The 17,766-nt window shown below is 42.1% G+C and overlaps 2 protein-coding genes across 7 annotated transcripts in view; one reads left to right on the plus strand and one right to left on the minus strand.

Annotated features, from left to right (window-relative positions):
• Nucleotides 1–17,766, minus strand: part of Pde7b (phosphodiesterase 7B) — a gene marked incomplete at its 5' end in the record, with an annotated part of 314,454 nt that overhangs the window by 170,061 nt on the left and 126,627 nt on the right.
• Nucleotides 1–17,766, plus strand: part of LOC134484963 (uncharacterized) — a 65,679-nt gene that overhangs the window by 23,297 nt on the left and 24,616 nt on the right. The window lies entirely within an intron of this gene.

Raw genomic sequence — 17,766 nt, forward strand, 5'->3', positions numbered from 1 at the left:
CACCTTGAATCAAAAAATGACTCCATCTGCTTTATCTAGCTCCTGATAGCTCAAACTTCAAAGAAAAGCCAGGGTTATATCGGCAGGCAATTGTGTAAGCCTGCGCAAGCCAAAATAAAACTCTCCCCGACCCCTGCAGGGATCAGAATACATATCTCAAAGCTGGAGAGATCTGCTGACGTCTGTGGTGGTTTGCTGACTCCCAGCAGGGTTGACTCAGGAGAAAGAATTCACCAGCAGCTAGCCAAGCAGAAGCGCGCCCCAGAAAAGATCGCCACACAGACATCGGCTCTGGTGTTACTTCTGGTCTTAAAACTCTTGGTGTGTTTCTGTGTTTGTAACACGCACGCATATGCATGTCTTAATGCCAACGTCCCTATGCCACACCATCTTCTCAGCATTTCCTGTAGCTTTAATTCTGGGTTTGAGTGTTCAGTCGGGATTCTGGCAGCTACCGCTCACGTGCAACTGGTTTAACTTTCCATGGATGTCCACGTGGACTCCTCAAGGTCAGTCTTAGTTCTTAATTCACGGAAAAATATCAGAGGGCCAATGTGTTTTCTACATTATTATTTCAAAGAGCGAAGGCTGCATGTGAATACGAGTCACCGAGGCTTATTTTTCGCCCATACCTTTTATCCTACCTGCTTCCCAGACAGTCTTTTCTCTAGCCGCGCCTCCTGGTATGGGAGCACTGTTTGCTTCCAATGCTCCGTTTGCAACGGAGGATAACAATGCCTGCCACCTCCGTCCTGTCAGACTGGTGTTAAAAACTAATGAACAGAGGAACGTGTGAGACCAGAGCTCTCCGAGGCACAACAGGCACAGGATTTTCAAAGGGGCTAGAAGTTACACACTAGGTATGTATGACTCTATAAAAAAATGTGAAACATCCTAGCATTGCACTCATAAATTATGTAATTAAAATCCCCTTGAAAATGAAAGCCATATGTATTCTATGTATAAATGTATACACCCAAACGAGAGATGTGCTGACATGGGTTAAATATTTGTTAGGAAACAGCCCCACTGGAAAGCTTAGAATATAATGTTCAGATTTTTTGCAAGTTAATATTTGAAATAATTATTGTAATTTTTTAATACAATTCAAAGTTTTCTAAAAGCAAACAAACAAACAAAACCAATAAGACCCCGCACACAAAAACCAAACAATCATAGTCCTGGAAAAAATGGATTTAATAAATGTGTTTTAAAAAATTAACCGGATAAGGGGCAGGGAGGATACACGGATAGATGGTACATTTCTAAGCTGTGAGCAACAAATTCCTCTGAATCCTAAAAGAATGAGTTTGGGCAAGACATGAATGAAATGAACGAATTTGTGCAATTTGATGTCAAACATAGAGGCCTTGGGCTTGCCAGTTGGAGCAAGGGGAAAGGCTCAGAGAAAACCTGTCATTTCAGAAGAATTTTCAAAGCCTCTGCCCGCAGCTGAAGTCTTTATTTGCTCACAGCTTGCAAGGGACAGAAGCAGCTAGAGCTGGTCACATCTATTCAACCTAGCCTACTGAGTGCTAATAAATTCAATGTGCTCACGCGGGCTGTAAGGAAGGTTCTGGAAAGCTGGTTCCCGTTATTCCACCTTAAGCCTATCTCAGTGGATTTGAGTTCTAACTTGGGGTAGCTTTAGCAGCATCGTGACGAGGCTTCTTTGTGGAATACTTTTTTTCCCCCCTCAGCAAACTGACTCCTACTTATGTTCTGATGTTCTGGAATAATGTTGACTCATTTTGTCCAAGACTCATATCCTGGTTTCTAGGATTGAGTGTGATGGCTTCCCACATAATACGGTGGTCATCTGTGTCACCTATAACAGGACCCTTGTCCAGTTTCAGGTTGAGGACCACCTAAGGGCTTGGTAGGTAAGACTCACTGAGTGAGAACAACTGTGACACCTCTCAATTTCAAGCAAAACAAATTAACAAACAAACAAACAAACAAACAAAAAACACCAAAAAAAAATAGCAAAACAACCCCAGCTCTCTGGTCACCAGAATTTGGGATGAAAGAGAAAAACCTTAGTCTTGCCCTAATTACCACATTTTCCTCACATAAAAAGAACGATGAAAAGAGGAAGAAACCATTACGATTTATTACAAGAAAATTTTAATTTAACATATTGCATAATTTATAGTCAAATTTGTTGTTTATAAAAAAAATACCTTGGCTTGTCTTAGAGGAGTGACTACATACACTCTGGAATTTTAAAATAAAAAGATGAAAAGAGTTTTTTTTTTCCACTCTGACTATTGTAATTTTCAAAGGCAAACATTTGTGCTCGGTCTACACATGTTACATCAAAGATAACATGATTTGTGCTTGCTGCTTTGAAAAATAGCTTGTGTCTGCAAGCCATTAGCTTTGTCTTCCTTTCTGGCTATATTGGAAGACGTCCTTGAATGCTTCGTGTGTCTCCATTTTTCTAACTGTAGAATGGGGCTAATTCTGCCCTGGGCCATGAAGAATCATTACAGGAAAAGTACATGATAGAACATGGGTGCCACCTTGCTATTGATGCCCATGAGGCCACTCTCTTCCAGCAAAGGGACATCTATCATATCTTATATCTAACTCTTTCTACATTGACCTTAACATTTGCCCAGTTCTATGCTGTATGTAATTAAAAAAAAAAACCAAAAACAAAACCACTACACCGTTTGTATAATGGACTTGGGCATAAATTATTTTGGTATTTGTCCTAGTTAGTTTTCTATTGCTATAACAAAACGCTGTAACCATAAGCAGCTTGGAGAGGACAGGGTTTATTTCGGCTTAAAGTGATAGTGTAAGCATCATGAAAGACGTCCAGACAGAGACGGTAGGAAGGGACATGGAGATGGGAAGTTAGTCAGACAGCAGGGAGGAGTGCTGCTTACTGGAGTGATCCTCAGGGCTTGCTCAGCGGGCTTTCTTACATACTTTAGGACCACCTACTCAGGGGTAGCACCACCCACATTAAGCTGGGTCCGCCTGCATCAACCACCAATTAAGACAATGCCCCACAGATGTGCCTACAGGTCTCAACTGAGGTCCCCTCTTTCCAGATGATTCCGGTTGTATTGAGTTGACAGAAACATACAGAAATTCAGTGAACCAGCACAACACCCTGCAGACTACATTTGTGAGCAGGAATATTAATTCAAGGAATAGGTTGGTAGAATAAGCACTTAATCCCTCTGCTCTGTCTTGATCACACCACGTTAAGTCAGCGCGTCAATCTCTGAAAGAATCTTGATTCCCTCGACCCTGCTATCTAGACATTGCTGATAAGAAGCGAGAGCTAAAATTCAGTGTGGGGGCTTTACTAGATAAAGGGGGACACAAGATGCCCATATCCAGAAAGGGCGATCTTAAAAAATCTCATTTTGCTGGTTGTGGAGGCCAGAGAGTGAGAATGATATGGAGCAAGAAGCATAGGGGGCTGGGGAGGGGGACTGCCACTGGGGAGGAAGAACTGTCATTGAGGAGGAAGGGCTGTCACTGGGGAGGAAGAACTGTCATGGGGAGGGGGGAACTGTCACTGGGGAGGGAAGATTGTCACTAGGGAGGGAGGACTGTCACTGGGGAGGAAGGACTGTCATTGGGGAGGGAGGACTATCATTGGGAAGGGAGGACTGTTACTGGGGAGGGAAGATTGTCACTGGGGAGGAAGGACTGTCATTGGGGAGGGAGGACTGTCATTGGGGGGGACTGTCACTAGGGAGGGAGGACCATCATTGGGGAGGGGGGACTGTCACTCAGGAGGAAGGACTGTCACTGGGTAGGGGGGACTGTCACTGGGGAGCGGGGACTGTCGTCACTGAGGGGGGAAGTTGAGAAGGAGGAAGTAGAATAAGAAGTCAGAGAACTTGCTCAAGGGTGTATTGGGATATCTTTTTCTTTATAACGGTCATAAATGCATTCTCAGGTTGGAATTGCATGTTTACGAAGTAGGCACACCTAAAATAAGGCCCCACGTTTTCATCTAAGCAAGGGTTCAATTGCATTCTTAATCTCCCCCAAGTCTAATTCCAAAATTCAATTAGTCCTATGCTCTGAAACTTTGTTTCTAAGAGAAAATCTGACAACAGATGCTAACGGGTTCCAGCGTAGCCACTGCTGATGCCAGAGGCACCGTTGCTGAGTACACCCTGTGACAGAGCAGCCATTCATAGTACAGTGACTGCCTCACTCTTGCCCTTCCTAGTACTGGCCAGTCACCTCTGCTTGCTCAGATGGGTAAATTTAGATTAAATACTGGAATCTTACTAAAAAGGCCAACACAGAAAGGATGAGATGTGGCAAAAGATTCTCAAGTCAGGTCGCCCAAGCAATATCTATGATAAAACACCCATTGCGAAATGAAAGTTATAGTTTCTATAAGTTTGGTTGTGTGAGTCAATAGCTCCTGTAATGTTTCAAGTGCAGAATGACAGGTGGGTCCGTTCATGGTGATCTCAAGTCAGTGTTTGTCTGAGAAGAAAGGCACTCCATGTTTCAGATTCCCTTGAAGAGGGAGATGAGCTAAGTCATGGGCGCCACAGAAAGCTGAGTTTCCAAGGAGTCTGAGGGTAGACTGAGGCAAAGTTTACTTTGGGTTCTGCTGTGAAGAACTGAAGTATGACTACCACGACGAACCATCTGAGAAAGTAAGAAACTATGAACGAGTCTTATCCTGTGATGAGGTCTGGGTACGAGTCAAATGGGAACTACAAGCTAAGGGTCATGTGATCCTGGGAATGGACTGCAGGTCTGCACTTCTGAGTAAATGAACGTCCAGGACGGTGAGAACAAAAGTATTTTACGCAGTCTCTGCAGGCCAGAGCAGGACTCCTTTCACAGATCTGCTTCTCTGCTCTGACCTTGTCCCTGTTGCTATGCTCTGGGTTACTAGACTGCAGAGGCTGTGGTCAGTTCTCAGCACCATGCCACAAGCTTATTTTCCATTCAATGCTTCTTGATGTCTGAGTTTACACAAGTAAACTTAGTACCTTCATCAAAGCCTCTGCCAAACCTGGAGTGCTTCATCCAGAAGATAAGGGTGGGGGTTAGGCGGAGCTAGAATGTGAACTAGAAGAAGGTCCGGACTTAGGAACAGCACGGGGTTCAAGGCTGAGCCTGCCCTGTGGGCTGGAAGTTCTGAACCCCGGTGTAGATGGTTTAAGTGTTCACTTCCAAGGACGAAACAAGATTTTATAGTTTAGGAGCTGTGTTCTCAACGTTTTCAGAAATCTCTCGAGATAGATGATATCTATGCCCTTCTCAGGCCGGAGATCTCATTTTTTCTCTATTCACGGATCTGTGGTGACTGTCACCAGTCTGTTTGCTATTCCTCAACATATAGGAAAATGTTATTCTCCCTAGAAGTGATACCTCACTCTCTTTCTCTCTCCCTCCCTCCCTCCCCCCTCTCTCTCTGTCCCCCTCTTCCTTCTCCCCCTTCCTTTCCCTCTCCTTCCTTTTCTGCCTTCTTTCTTTCTTTCCCCATTTCAACTAGGGAACAAGGAGTCAGAATCATACTATTTGGATATCACTGTAGAATTTTAAAATCATGGTAGTTAATTTGAAGCCAGGTGGAAAAATAACTCACGATCCTTAAGTAAACTAAAACCCAGTTTATAAAATTAACGATTTGCTTTTATCTCTCTTTTTTTTGTTGTTGTTTAGTATTTAGGAACAGAGAAGCATGGTGTTACACCAGTCTACCCAGTTTCCTCTGTGGTGGTCATGGCTCCAATGGGTAGCAGAAAGTATGCCCACCCCCTCTCCAGACACTTTGCTGTGTAGATGGGTGCAGGCTGACTGGGAAATGCCATGAAGTTCCCCCTTTCTTCCTCTGAATAATTAAGCTATATAATTGTACAGAGATTTGCCCATTAAAAGGCAATCGCAAATCAGCTAATTCTAGAAATCTTATGGGATAAAAGTATCACATTTAGATAATTGCCCAATATGATAACATTTGTAGTATAATATGTAGAAACATTTTGAACATAAGGTTTTAAACACGTCTAGGATCCCCACCTCCTTGTGGGTGCATGTGTGTGTGTGTGTGTGTGTGTGTGTGTGTGTGTGTGTGATAAAATATAATAACTGTTCCTTTGCCAAATGGACAATGAGAGGACGATACAGAGAAGAAAATGATCACACTCCTCCCTGCCCACTGCCCACAACCATGAAGATCTCCTCATCCACTAAGGATTGCCTGTGAGCATATGTTACATAGTTGATATTGTATCACAACCATGAAGATCTCCTCATCCACTAAGGATTGCCTGTGAGCATATGTTACATAGTTGATATTGTATCACAACCATGAAGATCTCCTCATCCACTAAGGATTGCCTGTGAGCATATGTTACATAGTTGATATTGTATCACAACCATGAAGATCTCCTCATCCACTAAGGATTGCCTGTGAGCATATGTTACATAGTTGATATTGTATCACAACCATGAAGATCTCCTCATCCACTAAGGATTGCCTGTGAGCATATGTTACATAGTTGATATTGTATCACAACCATGAAGATCTCCTCATCCACTAAGGATTGCCTGTGAGCATATGTTACATAGTTGATATTGTATCACAACCATGAAGATCTCCTCATCCACTAAGGATTGCCTGTGAGCATATGTTACACAGTTGATATTGTATCACAACCATGAAGATCTCCTCATCCACTAAGGATTGCCTGTGAGCATATATTACATAGTTGATATTGTATCAGTTACACCATTTCTGTTCTGTTTACACTCTGCACAGTAAGGAAAGCCATTCTCTTTTTCTGTTAAAACTTTTTGCAAAAGCAGTGTTTAATGACTCTGGGATGCTTCAACATATGCTTTCATGGGGACTGAATTTATCTTGTCACTATTCTTAGGCATATAGATTGCTCTTTTAAAAAATTCAGTCTTACGGATAATGCTGCCAGCATATCTCTGTGCAGAGCGCTTTCTTGTTTTTAGATTATTTTCTTGGGGACCATTTCTAGTGGTGGAATTCCAGAAAGAGAAAAATTTAAATCACAAGAACAAGATATGTGCTACTTGGGATGTTTGCATGGTAGCTAAACACCAAATAAATAATATAAATAAATAAACAAACAAACAAACAAATAAGCCAGACACCAAAAACACTACAAATCAAACTGTTTCTGACATCCATGATGGAAGTGAGTGGTGGCTGGTGCTACTTCTGATGTGTATTCTCAGCCACTTTGCCACACTGAAGAATTAAACCTCATACCATATTTCCAATGGATTATAATATGATTTTAATGCCGCCAGTTTTAATGGCACACTTGTACTCTAAGCAAACATAGTTGCGTCTTGGTGGTGGAACACTGAAACAGGCATGTACTGTAATCTGCTCTGGATCCCCACGTTGATTCATTCAGGGGTGTGTGGCCCCTGGAAAAGAATTAGGGTAACCAGATAGACTTTTTGCTTGCTTGAAAGCTATTCTTGCTCACAAATAGGCCAATAATTACACCAAAATGTAAACCCATGAAATAAGAAGATTCTATGCTGTGATTATCAGTGTATTTATTTCATTTGGTCTGTTTGACACTACAGGCCTTTAACCTCTTTATGAGGTCTGTATCTAAACAGACAGACCGTCAAGGAGAGATTTCACCTCAGCCATGAGTAATTAAATAAGGTTTGGTCTGTCTTGGGGGAATATACTAAAAGAAAATCTTTCTCTTCATGTGTTTGTGCTTTTCTGTATTTGAAGAAAACGGAGATACTCAGGATGTTAACAATTAGTTGAAAAACAGTTTTGTAGCCAGTCTAAGCTACTTTGTGGGTTCTTCTTTTTCCCACCCTTTATACTACTCCTGACCCCAGTTTCATTCCCTATCACTAGATAGGAGAGAAAATAGTATAGAGGGGAGAGAGAAATAGAGATCCTTGGATCTATTTTTTTTCTTCTTGTTTCTTTTTTGAGCATGTCTATTAACAAACCACAACCAATCCTCCTGAGTAACCTCTAACCACCAACTCCACCTTTTGGGGCCCTGGCATTAATACACCCCCTGAATAGTTCCCAGAATTCCAAATATCACACAATCGCAGAAACTATCTGCAGCTGGCAAAGCACTGCCTTTGCTAGAGCATGAGGCAAATCATAGTCAGCCACTATGAAGCAGTTCCATACCCCACATCTGGGATTAAACTCTATGTTATAGACTTCGTTTTAGACATAGGGTTTCACTATGTAGCCCTGGCTGGCCTGTCTGTGCTCCTGAGTACTGAACATTATAGATTCTTAAAGAAAATGAACTTTTGGGGTTAGAGAGATGGTTCGTTGGTCTAAAAGCACTGTCTGCTTTTGGAGGACACAGATTTAATTCCAGGAACCCACATGGAGCCTCACAACCATGTGTAATTCCAGTTAACGGGGTAACTGACAACCTTTTCCCACCAATGTGGATACTGTACACACATGGTACATAGATAAGCATCCAGGTAAACCTAGTGTGGACCCTCAGTATATGCTCGTTGGATATAATCAATTACATAAGGTCCTCCAGTCTTCGAGTGGGATAAAGGCAAGCTCTTGAGTTTGACGCGTCTCTTCCAGCTGGAATTTTGAGTGTATTATGGTTTCAACTGCACTCTTCTCAGCTCACAGAGACAATTCAGTTGGCTCTGCGCTTTAAGGGTTTTCTGAGTATGAACTCATTTGTTCACATGCCTTACTGTAAAAAGGTTAGTTAATTATTAGGGATTTCCTTACTCCTAGAAGAATGAGATCAAGCGGATCTTTGTTGAAATGGAAACATCTGATTAAATTTGCGAAACTCAAGCTTTGTAAAGGAATTCCACCCTCTTTTCCACTCTAGAAATATGACTTCGATGCGTTCACACTTTACTTTTATATAAGTTTCAATAACTTACACACTTTAATGGAGTTATTTATGACTAACTGTTTCTTCCACAGGCCTAACAGGACAAGATCTCAGTGGTATTGCACTAAATGTTCTCTTTGTCCACAGGGCCCTCCAAAGGGCCAATACGAGAAGAGGCAACTTTAGATGTTGATGTAATTTCAAGGGTATCCTGTGTAGGAGATTATTCAGGGAAGGGGTAGTTTAAGGACAGAACCTGGTCCTCCTTAGATTTCTAGAAGCTGTTTTTCAGCCTGGTGTTTATGCTTTTGCTTACCCCAGATAATTATACCTCTCCTATGTCTCTCTGGACAGATCTAAGTTTTGACAGGAGCCGATCCATTCACTCTTAACCAGTTAAGGAAGAAAGCATCTTGCTTATTTCCACGAGTCCTTGTCTTCTGAGAGATAGGAAACTTGAAGTGAACTCAAGGTTTGTACCCCCACATTGGTCACTTTGTTAATGTGCCCAGCTTCTGAGGTCGAGTCTGCCTTAATAGTCACTATTAATTCAGCCCATCAGTTAACCAAAACCCCTTTAATAACATCCCACAGGAACCCTCCTGCTAGACGCAACTGCTCTCTGGCTTGCTTTGAAATTATACAAGGGCTCCACATAGAAGTAGCTAAGGCTTTCAACAGATATACTCTTTTTTCTTTTTTTTTTTAAATCTGGTTTGAAGAGGAAAAAATAATATTTCTGGGCCAAATTCTATAAGTCTTGACCTTGCTTCTCTTTCAGTTCAGTCATTGGAGCTTAGCTTTGGACCTTTCAAACCTAGCAATGTGTGGGCCCCAGACAAGATTTCTTTGGGGTAGAGTAAGAGAAAGGAATACTTCAATTCTTGGAACTTCCCCTGGGTGACCTTGTGTGCTAGCTAGGATTGAAAAGCACTGTATTTAGGAGCAAGAAGATAATCTTCCCCCGAAAGATGACAGAGCCCACACCTTTGTCTGCTGTGATATGCTCTGCTGGCTAAGGCTAGACTTTTCAGACCTCCTACCAGAACCGGCACAATTAACATCATGACAATTAAGTGATATATCCACCAAAGAGTTCTCTCCCTCTTTTTTGTTACCCACTGAGGTTAATCTGGCTTGATCAAGCTCGTAAGTTAACATGGCGACGGGAATATTTGGCTTGATAATTAGCTGCACAGCACAAGTCACTGAATTTTCCTGGAGCAAATCTTTCTCTCGCTCAGTGAATAAAGCGACAGTTCCAGGCCTGCTTCACCACAGAGCGTGCCACGAGCGTATACACTTGATGGCACCTTGAAAACTAATGCTTCACACGTCCTAGAAATTGCCTCTTCACATTTGTACAGCACATTTGTGTGTAATTTGTATTCTGAAGTTTAAGAATGTTCCTTCCATGAGCTAAGACTGGAAAACAATATTTTTAATATCTACGGATAAAACATGAGCAGACACAGAGCACGTCCTTTTGAGTCATGTTTTCCTTCATTTGTTTTCATTTATGCTGATTATAACCTAACCACAAGCTCTAGCTGGGGGTGGGGGGACGAAGCAACAAGAGAGCTGGTCTATGGACTCCAGTCTTTTGCAGCCTGGACAAAGCTTCACATGTTATCATATGAATAATTAGACGCTTGCTGCCCGGGCCCATGTCTTAGGCACTTCAGACATGATTTGGATTTTAAGATTATATACTAAAAATAATCTATAAATGCAAATTGGTAACACACATTTGAAACCTAACATGAAACAGAATCGTTACCCCAAACAGTATATCATGTCCATTGACTCTAAAGGGATGATATGGTAAAAATGTTGCTAATAACATTGTGGGAAGAAATGGAAACATAATGATGAAGGGGGCCTGGTCTTAGTGAGGCCTTGGCTAACACAGTTTTTGGTAAGGAAGGCTTATTGTTGATTAAGTAACAACTAATAGGAATCACAGTCTACAGAGCAGCTTGACTGTGTAGCCACAGGGGAGTATCTACCATTAAAAATGTTTCCTAAGCTGGTATCTGTGTTGAAGGAAGATCTGAAGCATGGCTGTAGCCTTGAGAGTTCACAGCCCTCTTAGTTTTTGTACCCTAAGTATCCTCACCCGGAACCGCCCACCCCTGGCCCTGCCTCTAAAGTCTACACTTACAAAGTAACTCGTCACGCAGGACCACAGAGCATACGCAGAAAGTGTTACCTCATTGTGTTATTAGTATGCTGCTAACTTGTTAGTAGCAAACTGATATTGGTCTGATTGTGAAAAGGCTCTTAACTGGAGGGATTTAGGGCATCAGCGAGCAGGAAGTAGTCACGTGAGGACAGTTTGTCTGCATTGTAGATATAAGTACAGGGAGTGAGAGTAGGGAGTACAAAGAAGATTAAAAGAATCCCTCTCCCCCTCCCCTTTCCTTTCCCCTCCCCCTCCCTCTCCCCCTCCCCTCCCTCTTCCTCTCCCTCTCCCCCTCTTCACCCCCTCTTCTTATCCACACTATCCATGCTATGTTCTATACTGTATCACCAGTGTCTGCCTTTAAATATTTTTAATTAATTTTTTTCATATATTTTGATCATATTCTTTCCCTCCCCCAGCTCCTCCCAGTTCCTCCCAGCTCCTCCCGGCTCCAGTCACCTATGCACTACATTTTAGGCTCTTTCTTTTTCACTGACAAGCCCATAAAACGAAAGCAATGGTCAAACCAAACAAACCCAATTAAAAAAAAAAGCCAGCTCCATATACAACAGGGCAGGTGCGCACACGAACTCAGACTATTGAAGCATGCACAAGATCTGTACAACTTCAAACCAACTAAAATCCCTGAATGGAGAAGGCAAAGTGGACACAGAGACCCACACCTAACTAAGAATCTGTTTTCAGGTGATAACCACTGGGAAAGGGAGACTCAGTTTTCTACAGTGGAGCATCTCTAGTAGTCAGCCAACACTAAATGAACCGTGTGTGTGTGTGTGTGTGTGTGTGTGTGTAGGTGTGTGCACATGCCCATGTGCCCTTTATGTATTTTTGTTTTTGCATGTTTTCTTTCATTTTGACAGGTAAAAGTCCATTTGTGGCATAAACCAGGAAGCTTCTAATACGCATGTATTATGAAATGTTAAATCAAGCTAATTGATATGTATGTCATCTCATATTTATCTGTGATATGAACAATTAAAATCTGCTTTGAGCAGGTTTTAAGCATAATATTGTGAACTACGGTCACTGTCTCTCCAATGGCTTTCTTGAAACAAGTTCTATTTCCTCATGTCTAACTTTACCTTGTGGTCAGCAAGATGCTACTGTCGTAATCTAGAAGGCCCCATCTCAATAGCTGTTGGGAGCAACGTGGGATATTAAAACCCTCACCACTGGTGTGGAAGAGAACCCGAAGTTCCTAGCCTTGAAAACCTTCCTTTTTGTTTTTGCTAACACAAAGTTTCTACTCGTATGTAAGCCATTTAAATCCTATCACTACAGATAGTTCTCAAAGCATGATATCGTGAAAGGAGCAGAAACCATGGAGAGATCCGTTTCCAGTTCTGTCTAATTCAAATACACCTAAAAGATGGCTGCCGGCCTGTGTGAACCCGGCGCTAAGAATGACCACTTTATATCTGCAGGCAGTTTTTTCTCTCAGGGTCATACCTCTTTGTAGTGTTCTCAAGTCTACTCCCTTCTGCCTTCTGCTGGCAGAAGAACTAAACAGAAGCCTTCTTTTCTGTGTGCGAGCTCCAAGTTTCAGCCAGGAAGGCAGTGGGTGGTCTTCCTTCATAAGATAAGGCCATCTGAGGTAAGGGTCCTTCAGCTCTTGTTCTTCCAAAGTGCAGTGTGTAGCACTTTGCCCAGACTCTTTGTATCCAGATTCTTTCCTCTGGATACAGCTCTGCTACTCATTTTTCTACAAAATTACAGCTCTTGGACTGGACACAGTGTTACACTGATAGCATTCTGGGCTCTTCTGGGCTTCACAAATGCGATACCTTTAAGTTATGGAGTGTAGGTTTATACCCTTCAGAATGGTACACAGGGATCCCTGACCTACAACGTGATGGTAGTGGAGATACAGTTTTTGCCTTATGTGGGTTGTGAAAGTGGGGTCCTTATGTTGAAATTAACGTCTTTATGAGAAGAGAAACCAGATATGTACCTCTCTTTACACACAGTGAGAATAGGCCACCTGCATGTAGAAAGGGTCCCTTCATCAGAACCCTGTCTTCCTGGCATCCAGCTCTCCAATGAGCTGAGTGGGAAAATTCCGTGACGTCAGTCTGCAGTATTTTAAGACGGAAGTCCAGAGAGACTAAAATGATACGCATTCACATGAACCTCGATACTTCACGGGAAAAACAATGGAACAAGAAGGGAAGCTGGACAACTTTGACGTGTAGAGCTTTCTTTCTCCGACTCACTGTTTTTGACATGCGTGGTATATACACATTCCTCCTACTTTCTAGGTGAGGAGTGACCAGCCTGCTCATCTTGACCTGATAGTTTGGGGTTTTGGTATTGGGAGGTGCTATGGAGTTTTGGGAGGTGGGACTTAGTTGGAGGCCCTGGGGTCATTAGAGAATGAATGTCCCAGAAAGAAAATGTGAGATGCTGACCCAAGCCCTAGGTTGCTTTCCTGGCTCATGTTGTGAGGGAGTTGCTCTGCTAAGCACTCCCCACTATGGCTGTCAAATGCCCTCATCAGAGGTCTGTGGCAAATGGAATTGACTAACCTTGAAATCAGATCTTAAAAACACTAGGCCAAATAAATCTTTTCTATTTATAAATTAATTACCTAAACTGTTTCATTGTAGTAATTCAGATACATATGTGTCATGTGTACACATTTTATACATATAGATACAACTATTATAAGTATTACATGATAGACATATTTGTGAAAATATATGTATCATATACATTTATAGTTACTATATATATATATATATACATACTGATATTTATAGCAGGTTTTATCATTGCTTTCTGCTCAGCAAGCGATTGTCCTCTTGAGTACTTATTAGGGAATCAAGAAGATGGTTGCACTAGAGAAAGGTAACTGTCTTTTGTGTTCTTGGAAGAAAACGGTATAAGTTTTCCTTTTTTGGAGGAAGTGTCTCCTGTGCTGAACGGAATCTGTCCTGTGCACATTAACTACGACTATCTAGGTAGACGAAGGAGAGAAGACAGGTCAGGTGGCCTCCATTTGATACAGCAGTCACAAATGGAACGCACACGTCGGCAGCCACTGAATCTAATATTAACTCTGCAGGAAATCCCCTAGCCACCAAAGCCAGGAGACTCGTCACTCTGCTCTCAAGCCAGAGGCTTGGGACCAGGGGAACACTACCACTCACCACACTAATTCCAACAGCTTGGCATTACCTTAAAGGTATAGCCATTGCCCAAAGGCATTCCTTGAAATTTGGCCTTTCATACATCTGAGCTTGAACATTCCAAATGGAATCATCTAGAAAGGGCTAAGTTCTGTTCTTTGTGTCTGCTTTCAGACTGTATCATGGATTGTAGCGAGATCTGTCACAGTTGAGGACCATCTTTCTGTCAGCATATGTCTGTTGTAAATATAATTTATTCTAGATTCAGATATATTTGAGATGCACCTCCATACCTTCCTTCGGTGACTTAGAAGGACTAGCAGAGCTCTTTCTTAGGGCAGCATCTTGTCTTGTCTTTCCTTATTGTGCCTAGCACAGAGCTGGCCACACAGTGGGAATTTTAGTTTCTTCCCCAATGTGTGACCAACACCATGAGATTCTTAGCCTGCAGTAGGTTGGAAGGAAACATATAAACAAACCATTCACAATTAATTTTCTTTATAATAGCCCTCTCTGCAAGAAAACGATACATATGTGTCTATGCATGTATACATTTCCCTTGGCACACAGAGATCATGTGAAACACAGGGCTCTATGTGGTAATTCTGACGCACACCTAACTCTTCAAACACTTGCTATGAAAACAGGAGGATGGCACTAAGACAGGTTCGTAGTATGACTCAGAAAAACTAAGCACCGGAAGGAGCAGGTTTTTCCTCTTTTCTTCACATCTGCATTTCTCAGAGCCAGCAGATGGTACTGTCTGGCCCAGACTCAGTGTCAACACATGAACCAAGTCAGGACGCCACATGGAAGTCATGAGCATAATTTAACTCCCTAGTTATGATTCTGTCCCAGTTCTGGGAGCAAAGCCGGACTGAGTTTCCTTACTGTTCATTTTCTACAGAGCTGGCTTGACTTGGTGGCTGTTGCATTTTCTGTATGATTTCCCTTGAATAAATAATAAAATGGTAATGAGCTCTCCTAACAGATCCACTCTGCAGTATTCAGGAGGAACATTTTTGTTTGTTTAGACATCGTCACACAAAGCCCTGGGAAGAGAGGGCTAAGAGAAAAGTGTCTTCACCCCAGTTGTTGGAATCTCAAAGACATTTTGGTAAACAACATTGTTCAGAGCTGTCACCAATGAGCTGTCCCCAAATACACTTTAAACAACAACAACAACAACAACAACAACAACAACAACAGCAGCAGCAGCAGCAGCAGCAACAACAACAAGAAGGCAGGTTTGTGCTCCCTACAGATTAGGGGATGTGAATGCAGCTTTGGCTACAAGGGCTACAAGGGCTCTTACAGCAGGAGCGCCCTTCTGTAAAATCCAGGGCTAGAATGTCTCCTCCATAGTGACTGTAATTGGATCTCAGGAGCTTTATTAACAGTGGGATGGGAAGGAGAGGAGAAAAGCGCTTGGTGTCCCGGCAACGGGTGTCATAAACACCTTGCGGGAAGAAATCTAGAGACGAAAACCATGTCCTTAAGGGCTCAGAGGCTCCTGTGAGCTGCCGCCATGGACCAGCAAGTCTCGTATTTCTCAGAGTTGCACACGCTCCAAAGAAGGTTCAAGTGTTCTTAGGAAGAGGCATCTGGAATCCACGGGCGCGCGAGCCAGCCTAAGGATAGTTTCTCTACCTTTCCGTAGTCAAGGTCCTCCCAAGGGAGAGAAATACTTTCGAATATTCTCAACTAGGAGAGTCTGTCACCTATGATGTGTAGCAGCATGGGTTAAAGACTGTGGGGTCCACCGCCCACAAACAACCCAGGCCATTTGCCAACGGCTATTGCTTTCTCGCCTCAGATGGATGGTAGGGTCCTATTGTTGAAGATAACGCCTGCGTAACTCACTGAACATGGGGAAGTCAAGCTTGTGCCTGCCTGGAGCCTTCATCTATACTGACTAGCATTCATGATACTAAAAGGGACTTTTGCATGATGCCAAAAGAGAAAGATAAACACCAACCCAGCTGCAAACCCTTCACTCTACATCAGTGACCTACCTCTTAGGTTCATGAGTGCGATAGTGACACAAAGGGTGCGGTAGCAAGCAACCACTGTCTGGTTGGGCTCAAGACTAGCCCCCGTGAGATGAAATTTGTGCCTATCACTGCTTTGGTAGCCAAGAACCTGAGGTTAGGTTGGTCGCAGACCTAGGAGAAAACCAAGTACTACTGTTCTGCCAGAAGAACTTAGCAATAGAATGACTCCTAATGACAGTGCACTCAGTCATCATCAGAGAAGCTTCCTCCTGCAGTAGATGGGAATACATACAGAGACCCTTCTGCAGAGAGTGAGAGACCTTGGAACATTCAAGTCTAAATGGGATGTCTCCATCGATCTTTCCCCTCAGGTCTCAAGGAACCACGTAGAAGAGAGAGAATAATTGTAAGAGCCACTATTGAAACACCGAGAGAACAAGACCTTCTAGACACAACGGGGATGACGTGAGAGCTCACAGAGGCTATGGTAGCACACGCCAGGCCTTTACAGATCTAAATCAGATGGAGTCCCAGCACTGAGAGGAGAAATGTGGATACAAGATCCCATCCCCAACCAGGAAGCTATCTATAACTGAGAACCACTCATGAATGAAAAATTAGTGTTCTCCGATGGCATCTCATTGGGTATACATTTAAGGGCAGGGCCCATGCTCAATATAGATGGCCGACACAAAACCAACTCAATGGTATGTTGGAGGCCCCTCCCCATATTGTTTTGTCTGCACAATTAAAATTTTGTGTTTTTATAGGATAGTGTGTGTCTTTGTGTCTATATGTGTTTCACGTGCTTTTTGTTTGGCTTTCTTTGCTGTTTGTTTTGCATTATTCTGGCTTGTATTTTACCTCATTTTCATTATTCCACTCCAACTACTATTATTATTTTAGATGCTTGTTTGTTTTCTAATGAGAGAGAAGAAGTATATGGATCTGGGCTATTGGGGAGACGGCAAGGACCTGAGAAGAGTTGGGGAAGAGAAGTCATAATAAAAATATATTGTGTGAAAAACCTCTATTTTCAATAAGAATTAAAAATAGGAAAATTTAAAAAATATCATGGGGTTCCAATGATACCACTTGCTTTTAAGATTTTGTATATGTAATACATATTATTTATCCAATCTATCTATCATCTACCCCTCTATCACCTATCTATCCATCTATCATTATCTATCTATCTATCTATCTATCTATCTATCTATCTATCTATCTATCTATCTATCATCTATCTATCCATCTATCATTATCTATCTATCTATCTATCTATCTATCTATCTATCTATCTATCTATCCATCTATCATTATCTATCTATCTATCTATCTATCTATCTATCTATCTATCATCTATCTATCCATCTATCATTATCTATCTATCTATCTATCTATCTATCTATCTATCTATCTATTATATATATAGCATCTATCATCTATAGAATCTATATCTATGATGAGATCCCTGATTTTCTAAGAGGATTGCCTATTGACTTTTAGATTTATGTAAAAAAAATGGTAGAAAACTTTGAACACCTGGGGAAGCCACAGCTCCGGACAGTCCAGAAAACTCC

This window comes from Rattus norvegicus, chromosome 1 (assembly GCF_021556685.1).
Source record: "Rattus norvegicus strain SHRSP/BbbUtx chromosome 1, alternate assembly SHRSP_T2T, whole genome shotgun sequence".
Taxonomy (NCBI): Eukaryota; Metazoa; Chordata; class Mammalia; order Rodentia; family Muridae; genus Rattus; species Rattus norvegicus.